Source organism: Malaclemys terrapin, chromosome 6 (genome assembly GCF_027887155.1).
Source record: "Malaclemys terrapin pileata isolate rMalTer1 chromosome 6, rMalTer1.hap1, whole genome shotgun sequence".
NCBI classification, from domain to species: Eukaryota; Metazoa; Chordata; order Testudines; family Emydidae; genus Malaclemys; species Malaclemys terrapin.
Genome location: NC_071510.1, coordinates 131510396 through 131520395, shown reverse-complemented (window position 1 = coordinate 131520395; position 10000 = coordinate 131510396).

The following is a 10000-nucleotide window of genomic DNA, read 5'->3' as shown; positions in this document are numbered from 1 at the left end:
TACCCTGATTTGCATAGCTCACGAATACACATTTTCTCATTTACATAAACAGCAGAAAGTAACCCAGTTCTAACACCCTCGGGTTCAGCACAAGCCACCCACTGTCTGTCTGTCCTCAGCTCCTTCTGTAGTCTCACTCTGGCTCTGCAATTGTTGTTTTGCCCAAGTGAGGGCCAGGGGAGGGCTTTGAAAGCTCCAAGGTGAAAGCCAGTGCCCGGGGGGTGAGGGGGCTCAGGCCTGGGTCCCCAATGCATCTGTCTGTCTCTGCTGGGGAGCCCGGAGGCTCCAAGGCAGGGAACCGGGCTGGGCTGAGAGCAGTGTTGCCAACTGTGAGCCACTTTCAGGATGTCCGGGAGGATTTTTCTTACCCCCCAGCTCCTGGAGTCATGGGATGACGTGAGAATCTCAGTTTCCATTTAAAAAAACAAGAAAGCCAGTTTCTGGCCCTCCTGGTTGTGGAGAAAAGCCTGAAACTGTGACTCTGAAAGGCTCAAAGGCGAATCAAAAGACCTCCGCACCCCGCCATTTATTATTTTTAGACTGAAGATTTTGGGGACAAACACGTTAGTTTGGAGCCCTGCCATGGCTTTGGGTGCTGGCCCTGCTGTCCACAGAAGCTGCAGGCTGACAGTCCCGCCAGGCAGAGGGTGGATGGCAGCTGGCGCACCTTTGCAGATCTGCCGCCCACCCAAGAACTGCTGCTTTGCACCCAGCCAGCCCCTGCTCCATCCAGGACTGTGTGCAGTTCTGGTCTCTCGTGTTTAAGAAGGATGAATTCAAACTGGAACAGGTACTAGGATGATCCGAGGAATGGAAAACCTGTCATATGAAAGACAACAAGGAGTCTGGTGGCACCTTAAAGACTAACAGATTTATTTGGGCATAAGCTTTTGTGGGTAAAAACCTCACTTCTTCGGATGCATAGAATGAAAGTTACAGATGCAGGCATTATATACTGACACATGTCATATGAAAGGAGACTCAAAGAGCTTGGCTTGTTTAGCCTAACCAAAAGAAGGCTGAGGGGAGATATGATTGCTCTTTATAAATATATCCGAGGAATAAATACCAGGGAGGGAGAGGAATTATTTAAGCTCAGAACCAATGTGGACACAAGAACAAATGGATATAAACTGGACATTAGGAAGTTTAGACTTGAAATTAGACGAAAGTTTCTAACCATCAGAGGAGTGAAGTTCTGGGACAGCCTTCCGAGGGGAGCAGTGGGGGCAAAAGACGTATCTGGCTTTAAGACTAAGCTTGATAAGTTTATGGAGGGGATGGTATGATGGGATAGCCTCATTTTGGCAATTAATTCATCTTTGATTATTAACAGGTAAATATGCCCAATGGCCTGTGATGGGATGTTAGATGGGGCGGGATCTGAGTTACTACAGAGACTTCTTTCCTGGGTGCTGGCTGGTGAGTCTTGCCCACACGCTCAGGGTTTAACTGATCGCCATATTTGGGGTCAGGAAGGAATTTTCCTCCAGGGCAGATTGGCAGAAGCCCTGGGAGGTTTTCGCCTTCCTCTGCAGCATGGGGCACGGGTCACTTGCTGGAGGATTCTCTGCACCTTGAGGTCTTTAAACCACGATTTGAGGACTTCAATAGCTCAGATATAGGTCAGGGGTTTGTTACAGGAGTGGATGGGTGAGATTCTGTGGCCTGCGTTGTGCAGGGGGTCAGACTAGATGATCATAATGGTCCCTTCTGACCTGAAAGTCTCTGAGTCTATGAGACTCAGCAGCAGCCGCAAGCTGCCATGAAGTTGGAGAAGGGGGATGTGTGGGGAGTCAGGTGAGATCCCCCCACGTACTCAGGAGCTGGCTGGTTAGGAAGGGAATCCTGGGTGGAGTAGCCATCCCAGCCCTTCCCACTGCTTCCCCGGTGTGGCCGGCCTATCCCCCACAGGAGCCGCGGGTGGTACCCAGAATGGGCTGGGCTCAGGGCGTATCTCCTGCTCCAGACTCAGCCGTTGGCAGGTTTCGGGCCAGGCCAACCTCCACACCCAAACAATCCGAAAGGGTGAGGTTCACCCTCTGTACACAGGCCCAAGTGCCAATTCAGACTCATTTCCCTGGTACCTAGTGGCTGTGATGGCCTCTGGGCAGAGTGAATTTTGCCCCAGGGGATCCGTGATCTGCTCTGGTCGGGGTTCCCTAGCAGCTCCCGCCTTGGATGAAGTGATCAGTCATTTGAGGCTGGAGCACCCACGGGAAAAAAATAGGGGGTGTTCAGCACCCACCGGCAGCCCCGATCAGCTCCTCCCCCTCCCTCCCAGCAAGATCAGCTGTTCAGCGGCATGCAGGAGGCACTGGGGGGGGGGAAGGAAGAGGAGTGGGGGCAGGAAGAGGCGGGGGAGAGGTGGGGTGGGGGTGGGGACTTGGGGGAAGGGGAGGAGTGGGGGGTGGGGCCTGGAGCAGAGCGGGGCTCGAGAACCCCCTAATCGGGAATGCCTAAAGTTGGTGCCTTTGTCTCACAGACAGCCTCCAATTAACACAGCGATTTAATAACGGCAGAGATGTGATAGACTCAGCTGAACGGCCGCACGACACGACGCTTTAATGAGTGTTAATGGGAGGTAAGAATGAAATCCTGCCGGCGCATTAGCATGAGAAAAGGCTGGCGGGCTGGCGGGAAGGTGCCATCTGTATTACTCCTGCCATGTTCCACTGCCTGAGCGGCAGGAATGACATTTCACGTTTGAATTCATTTGCCCATCTTGCCAATCAGCTGGAGACAAAAGGTGAGAGCCCTGGGAGGAGCCCGGTGTCTGGAATAAATGAAGCCCAGAGGAGACATGCTGATTGAGAGAGACCACCTTGGAGCTGGACTGGATGGGACCCCTTTCGGAGCCCACCATTGCCTTGCTTAGATTGGCCACGGGGGCACCGCAGAGTGACATGAGCGGCCACCTCTTCCCCTGAGCTGAGCACGCTGCCTCCACAGCTCTCGCCTTCCCCCCGCCTCAGTCCAGGATTGAGCCTGGGATGGCCTGCAGGTGGGTACACGGGAACTGCACACACCCCGCTCTCGCCTGGAGACTTGACGTTGGTTCTTTCTTGTTTCCCTTACTCTCGCATCAAAGGAGGGTGACCAGATGTCCCTATATATAAGAAAAGAAGGTCTTTTTCTTATATAGGCTCCTATTACCCCCATCCCCTGTCCCGATTTTTCACACTTGCCTGTCTGGTCACCCTATATCAAAGCCTGTTTCCACTGGAAGTTTGCATCTGCTCTGAGCGCATGGGAACGTAGCGAACAGGCCGCAAAGCAGTGAAGGCCCAGGACAGAGCGCCAGGTCTGACTGTAAGGGCTTGTTGGCATGGGAACGTGTTTTCAGTGGAACTTTAGATTTCTGGCAGGAGCTGCTGTGCGTCCCCACACACACAAGGCGTTTTCTCAACTTCTCTGGCGTCCTATCCCACTCTTGCTAAGCCACGTTGGAAGTGACAAACCCTGGTTTGGAATGAGTGATACTGGCATAAGGGGGGTGTGGCTGCATCCCAGATTCGCCAGAACGCTTCTGGCAGTCCTCCCCCTGCTATCCCACGCTGCATTGCTTCCTGGCCTTGTGCCTTCTGCTGCTCTGGGCTTCTCTTGACCAGATGTCACCTCCCTTTGTCAATGCTGGCACATGGCCAGCGGTGTGGCGAGTTCACAAACACGGGCATGGACCCATTATTGCAGCCGGGCATCTGCGTGTCTGGTCCGGAGGTGCTGGACTCCCTTGGCCTCTGGGGACAGGAGCATGGCTTGTCCCATCGGAACAGAAGTCAGCAGCATGCGAAGCTATACGAGCAGTTGGCAGAGAAATGTGGGGGAAGGGCTGAAGCCAGGGAGCTCTGGCAGAATCCCAATACAGAACAGGACCTGCGGTGATGCTCCCATTGCCTGCGCTTACTCTGAGGAGCTGGACCGGATGTTTGCCGGCAGACCACCACTTGGTCCTGGCATGGGTTTCTGCACAGCTTGGCTGGGGCATCAGAAGGTGCCCAAGCGACCAGGGATCCCGGCCTGGAGGAAATTGCCCCGGATGCTCTTTGCAAGACCTAACCCCGCCCCAGAGATTCAGGCGGAGACGGAGCCAGAGATGCCCCTGAAACCCAGGCAGAAGGCCAGCCGGCCAGAGCTGGGGAGGAGAGCTCTGCCAGGCTGTGTCCTGTGCCCTGTTGCAATACAAGGGGCTATAAGGGGATTTCAGCCACCTTGTGCTGGGTGCTGTCAGGGTGTCGCCATGTCGGATGGATGTGAACTAGTCGTTTCTCGACCCCGCTCAACTTTTCTCCTCCCCGCCCAGCGTGCACTAAATGGTGTCCGCACCAGAGACTTCAAAGGGTTTATATCCCTGAAGTATCAACTCCCCCAACCAGCGCCCCAACATGCCCCCTGTGACGGAGCCACAGGATCGGTGCTACGCCCCCAGCTTCGGAACCGTCTCTGGGAGGGACCTCGTAGATGTGCCAGACCCCTGAGAGGTCTCACTCTTCAGGGTAGGCCACCGGCCTCACCGCCTCTGGGGACTGAGCCCGGGCCGCAGCCCCCCGTGAGCTCTGCCCTGCGCATCCCACAGACAGTATTTGCAGTGACACTCAGGCAGCATTTTGCAAACCGGCGGGTTTATTAGTCAGCTGGGCACAGCCTGGGAAGTCCTTATGTACGGGGACTGTTGCCCCCGTACTAACACTCAGTGGGGGGGTTTTGGTTGCTAGCTCCCAGCACTAAAAGGGGAGGGGTCGATGGCAAATCAGGACCTGAGACTGACAGTCCCCAGGAACAATGGGGAGAGGCCAATGCTCCAGATCAGCCTGATTGACAGGGCGGGCAGCTAATCAGGGAGTCAGAAGGCCGGGGGGGTCCCGTCCTCCCTGTGAACTGGACTGGCCTGGGTCAGACAGAGTGGGGCCGAGCTAAGGAGAGAGCAGGGGCCCGAGCTGAGCTGGGGGCAGAGCTGCAGCCCCAAAGCCAGAGCACAGCCCAGAGAGAGCAGAGCTGCCCTGGGGGCAGAGCTGCAGCAACCGGAGCCAGAGGGGCCAGAGACGCAGCCCAGGGAGCTGGAGGCAGAGCAGCAGCAGCAGCAGCCGGGCTGAGGCCGAGTGGAGCTGGAGCTGGAGCTGGAGCTGGAGCTGGGGCTGGGGCTGGGGCTGGAGCCGTCTGGAGCCGGGTGCAGGGAGCAGCTGGGGAGAGGAGGGGGATCCTGGGCAGTGTCCCAGCGCAGGGAGACGCCTCAGCCAAGAGGCCTTGCAGGCCAGACTTGGGGGGAGATCGTAACCCCGACCGGGCAGGGGTGACGCTGGGAAGACGGGTCCTGCCACCTAGAGCCTGAGAGCGTGTGGCCACCGCCCGAGCGAGTGTCCGACCCACAGCGTCCCTGCAGCACAGACAGGGCCTGAGAAGGAGCCTGGGACCTACAAGGAACAGACTGTGAACTGCCCTGAGGTTCCAGAGACACTGGTTGTGATGTTCCCGGTCACAGAGCGGGGTGACGTGTTTTCCTTTAACTTTTCCCATTTTTCCTTATTCTTTTTTAAAATTAATTGTTAATTAAACAACTAGTATTTGTTTTAAATTGTATGAAATGATCAGTGGGGCAGGGAGGTGCCCAGTGCAGAGAGAGTACCCCGGAGTGGGGACACCCTAGCCCCTGTCCTGGGTGACTACAGCAGGGTTGGGGGTTGAGACCCCCAGGAATCCTGGGCCCAGCCTTGTCGGAGTTACGAGGACTCTGCCACACAGGAGAGTGGAAGGGGAGCCCTCAAGGGCAGAGAGGCCTCTGGGTAAAGGAAATGGGAGCGAGGACTCAGATCCTTTCGCTAGCCCACTTCACCGTGGTAGTGCAGAAGCCAGGAAAGTTCCCCACAATAGCGGGACCATTCCCCAGCTTACACTTAGGTTAGCATTGGGAGATTCAGGTTACAACGACGGGAGGGGTTCTACCATTGCCGGTAATCCACCCCCCCAAGAGGCAGGAGCTAGGCTGACAGAAGAAATCTTTCGTCCACCCGGCTCTGCCATTGCTCAGGGGGTGGATTTTCCATGCCCCGAGCCACGGAGCGGGGTCGACCTAACTTTTTAGCATAGACCTGGCCTCGTATTGAACTCAGCTCAGCACCCACGGGTGCAGCGCTGTTAGAAGGGAGAGGTCAAGCCAAGGCTCTGACTGCGGGCCGCTCGGCATGTCCTGCAGGGTTACGGGGGTGTCGGGTCTGCGAGTGCCCGCAGCTGTGGATGGGATCCGCCCCCCCGCTTCTGTACATTGCTTCCCATCAGCTGCCAGGCCCAGGGGAGGGAGCGATGACTCCTCTCCGTGCAGGACGGGCGGCGCTGGGAGGAAAGGCACCAGCCCCACGCATGAGGCTCCTGCTACAGGGAGCACCCAGCTCCGACTCACGTCCGTACTGGCCCCTTTGGAATGAGGCCGCTGTGCACGGTGAGCGGCGGCTGCAGCCTGCGAGCGCTGATAAGTCACTCCAGATTCGGGGCAGCATTCGGGTTCAGACCCTGAGTTCAGTGACCCCGACCTGATGTGCACCGTGGTGAGCTGAGGTCACCGCGCCAGCCCTGGGCTGTGGAAGCAACAGGTGCCTCCTTCTCCGCAGGGGGCAGCTGGCCGAGCCATCCGTCTTCTGCTCCCCACCCTCGTGTCCCTGCCCGCTCTCTTGGGGTGTGCACCACTGCCCCCCAGCGGGCAAAGTCCTGGGACTGGGCCGGGGGCAGCTGGGCCTCAGGGTTGGAGCGGGAGTCAAGCCTAGTGGTTAGAACAGGAGACGGGCGCCAGGAATCAGAGCCCCGGTGGCAGAGCCAAGGGCCAGCGGTGCTCGCTGACGTTAGGAAATCTGGCGCTGGCTCTGCTGCAGGCCCAGATTTCTGACACACAGACTGAGCTGCTCAGGGACATGTGGCTTCGTTCTAGGGTGTGTGTGTGTGTCACTGACGCACCCTGTTAGTGACTGTGCCCTGTTACTGGCCAGTCCCTGTCCTGAGTGTTAGCCGGCACCTCCACCGGAGTCCTTCCCTGCAGGCCTGTGCAGACAGCGCCCAGCCAGCCGCCCCTCGGCTCCTGGGCATCAGGGGGTGCTGGGTGTGGTACCCACGCGATGGGTTCAGCGTGCCCTGGGCACTTAGCACTTGGGAACGAGGGTTAGTTTCTGGAGGCCCTGCACTAACTCTAGAGCTGTTTGCATGAGGGCAGCTCCACCAGCCCCGGCTGCAGGGCGAATGCCACTCCGAGTCCTGCCCGCCGTCTGTGCTTGGAGCGGCGCCTGTTTGGAGGGGCAGGGTCCACGTGTGGGTGCAGCCTTTAGGTTGGCCTGGTGGGTTAGGATGTAGCAGCTGTGAGTTGTGAGCCTCCCCCAGCCCCTCGCTGGCACTGCTCTGTGAGGGCTGCCAGCGTTACCCCTCCAGTCGCCCGTTACCCCTCCTCCAGGAACGCAGGCTGCTGGCACCGGCACCCCACAGGGCAGCACACTGAATGTCCTGGGCCTGACATTTCTTATGGCAACGGGCAGCCCAGCGTGTTCTCTCGCTAACACCCGGCCAGCTCTGGAGGTCTACGCGCCGTTAGCGAGCGTAGCGAGTGCACTGGGTGCGCCCCCTGGGGTGGGGACTGGCTTGCTGCTGCCAGGCTGGGCGTGCGGGGTGGGCACGGGTTGACTAGTGTGCTGACACTTGCTAGCTCCATCCCTCCCGCCCCGGGCGGAGTAGCCGTGCTTCATCCCCGACGTGCCCCTGGCTCCTGGGCTGCAGGACCAAGCGGCTGGGCGCGGGGTGACGCCTCTGGAGCTGGCAGTAGGCCCAGCCCGCGGCTGAGAGAGTCACTGTGCAAACTCTGCTGCCATCTAGCGTTGGCACAGCCGTGCACCCTCACGGCCCTGTGCCCTGAGGCAGCATTTCCCAAACGCGGGCTGCGATCCTGGCCCCGCTCCGTGGGCCGAAGGGAAGGGGGAGGGGCACTCCGTGCCAAAAATGGCATTGCCTGTTTCCCCGTCACCCATTAGGCGCAAGGAAATGATCCTGGGTGCGTCTGGCTCAGGGTCCGAGCAGAGGGGGTGTTAGTTGGTGTCTGCTCCAGACCAGCACAGCACACTGGGGAACAGGACGACCGGCTCCTTACGCACCAGTTATAACGTGTGGGGAAAATGCTGTGTGAGCACAGGGGACTTCAATTTACCTGACAGATGCTGGGATCTCCTTCTGCCAGGGCTAAAACATCCTGGGAATGTATTAACATTACACAGGAGAGTTTCCTAACACAAACTGTGTTGCATCCAACACGGAGATTTCTAGATCGGAGCTCGTCTGAGGCTGGTGCGACGGCTGCTGGCATACTGCCCAGTTCTGTGCCCACCTTTCCAGAAGGCTGTTCTAAATTACAGAGAATTCACAAAGGAGCCTCAAGAATGCTTCAAAGGTTAGAAAACCTGCCTCCTGGTGAGAGACTCATGGAGCACAATCTATTGAGCCTAACACAGAGAAGATTAAGGGGTGACTTGCTCACAGTCAATAAATACCTACACGGGGAATCAATATTGGATAGTGGGCTCTTCCACAAAGACCTAACACGATCCAATGGCTGGCAGTTGAAGCCAGATGAACTCCGGTTGGAAATAAGGCGTACAGGTCTTAACAGGGAGGGACAAAGAGTCCTGTGGCACCTTATAGACTAACAGACTATAAGATGCCACAGGACTCTTTGTCGCTTTTTACAGATCCAGACTAACACGGTTCCCCCTCTGATACTTAACAGGGAGGGTAATGAACCATTAGATCAACTTCCCAAGGGGCGTGGTGGATTCTCCATCGCCGACAATTTTTAATCAGGATTGGCTGTTTGTCTAAAAGCTCTGCTCTGGGAATTAGTGTGGGGCAGGTCTCTGGCCTGAGCTGTGCAGGAGGGCAGACCAGATCACAGCCTGGAACCTGTGTATCTAGAAATCAATGGGAGTTTGGCCATTAATGTCAACAGAATCAGGATTTCCCCCGAGATACCTCAAGCCAGACCCCTAAATCCACCTATAGCCCCGTGTGCCTACGGGGCTGGATTTCCAAAAGGACTGAGCACCCACAAATCCCCCTGAAGCCACGGGGGTGGGGGGTCACAGCTACTCTGCATGGCCCAGGATCATAGCCTACGCAATTCACCCACGGGCATGAGGCACAGAAGAGGCAGCGTTACAGGGCGAGCCTCGGAGTTCTCGACCCTGAGCTTCCTGCTCAGCTGTTTCAAAGGCCTGGTCAGGACTCAGGCGGCACGTCCCTCCCCTCACCGGGTGGGATAAGCAAGTGCAGAGCCGTGCGAATCCTCTCCTTTCCGAGATGTCCCTCCCGGGGAAATGGCACCTTCTGCCCAAAGACCCCTTAGTGCTTTACACACCTGGCCTCGTGCCTTGACTCGGGCAAACTCGCCTTGTCTTCAGTGGGAGTTCTCGGCATTAGGACTGTACGGTCAGGATCTGTGTTCACAGGGATATCTCACCCGGCACTGAAGTGCAGCCACCTCTGGGTTGGGATGCAGTAGCTGTTTAACAGCAATGCTACAGAAGAGTCTGGGGGAGAAGGTGGAGGATCCTGTACCCAAGTGAGACTGGCTGGGGAATCAGTCAGGATTAGCTGTCCTGCCCTTGCTGGAAGTCTTTGAGAGCTGGAGGCTCAGCGTCCCCCCTAACGAGGGTGCAGTGGGACAGAAGAATTGCTAGCAGAGTTTGTGATGACTGGAGGGATCTGTCTGGGGGCAATGTATGAATTCTGGCCGACGGTACGGAGCTGTGATTATGAAATAGTGGTACCAGCGAAGGGGGGCTGGACAGAGGAGCCGCACCCTGAAAATGTACCCAGGGACCCAGCCCAGGGGACGTGTCTGGGCTCTGCTCAGACTCTGGAGGGTTAAAGCACACAGGGTCCGGTCGAACGAGCCCCAAGCACAGCGGCCTGGGGAGGGTTTGGCCAGTGGGAGCTTGGCCAGGGCGCAATGTGGGACAGAGCGGAGCTGCAGGGAGAC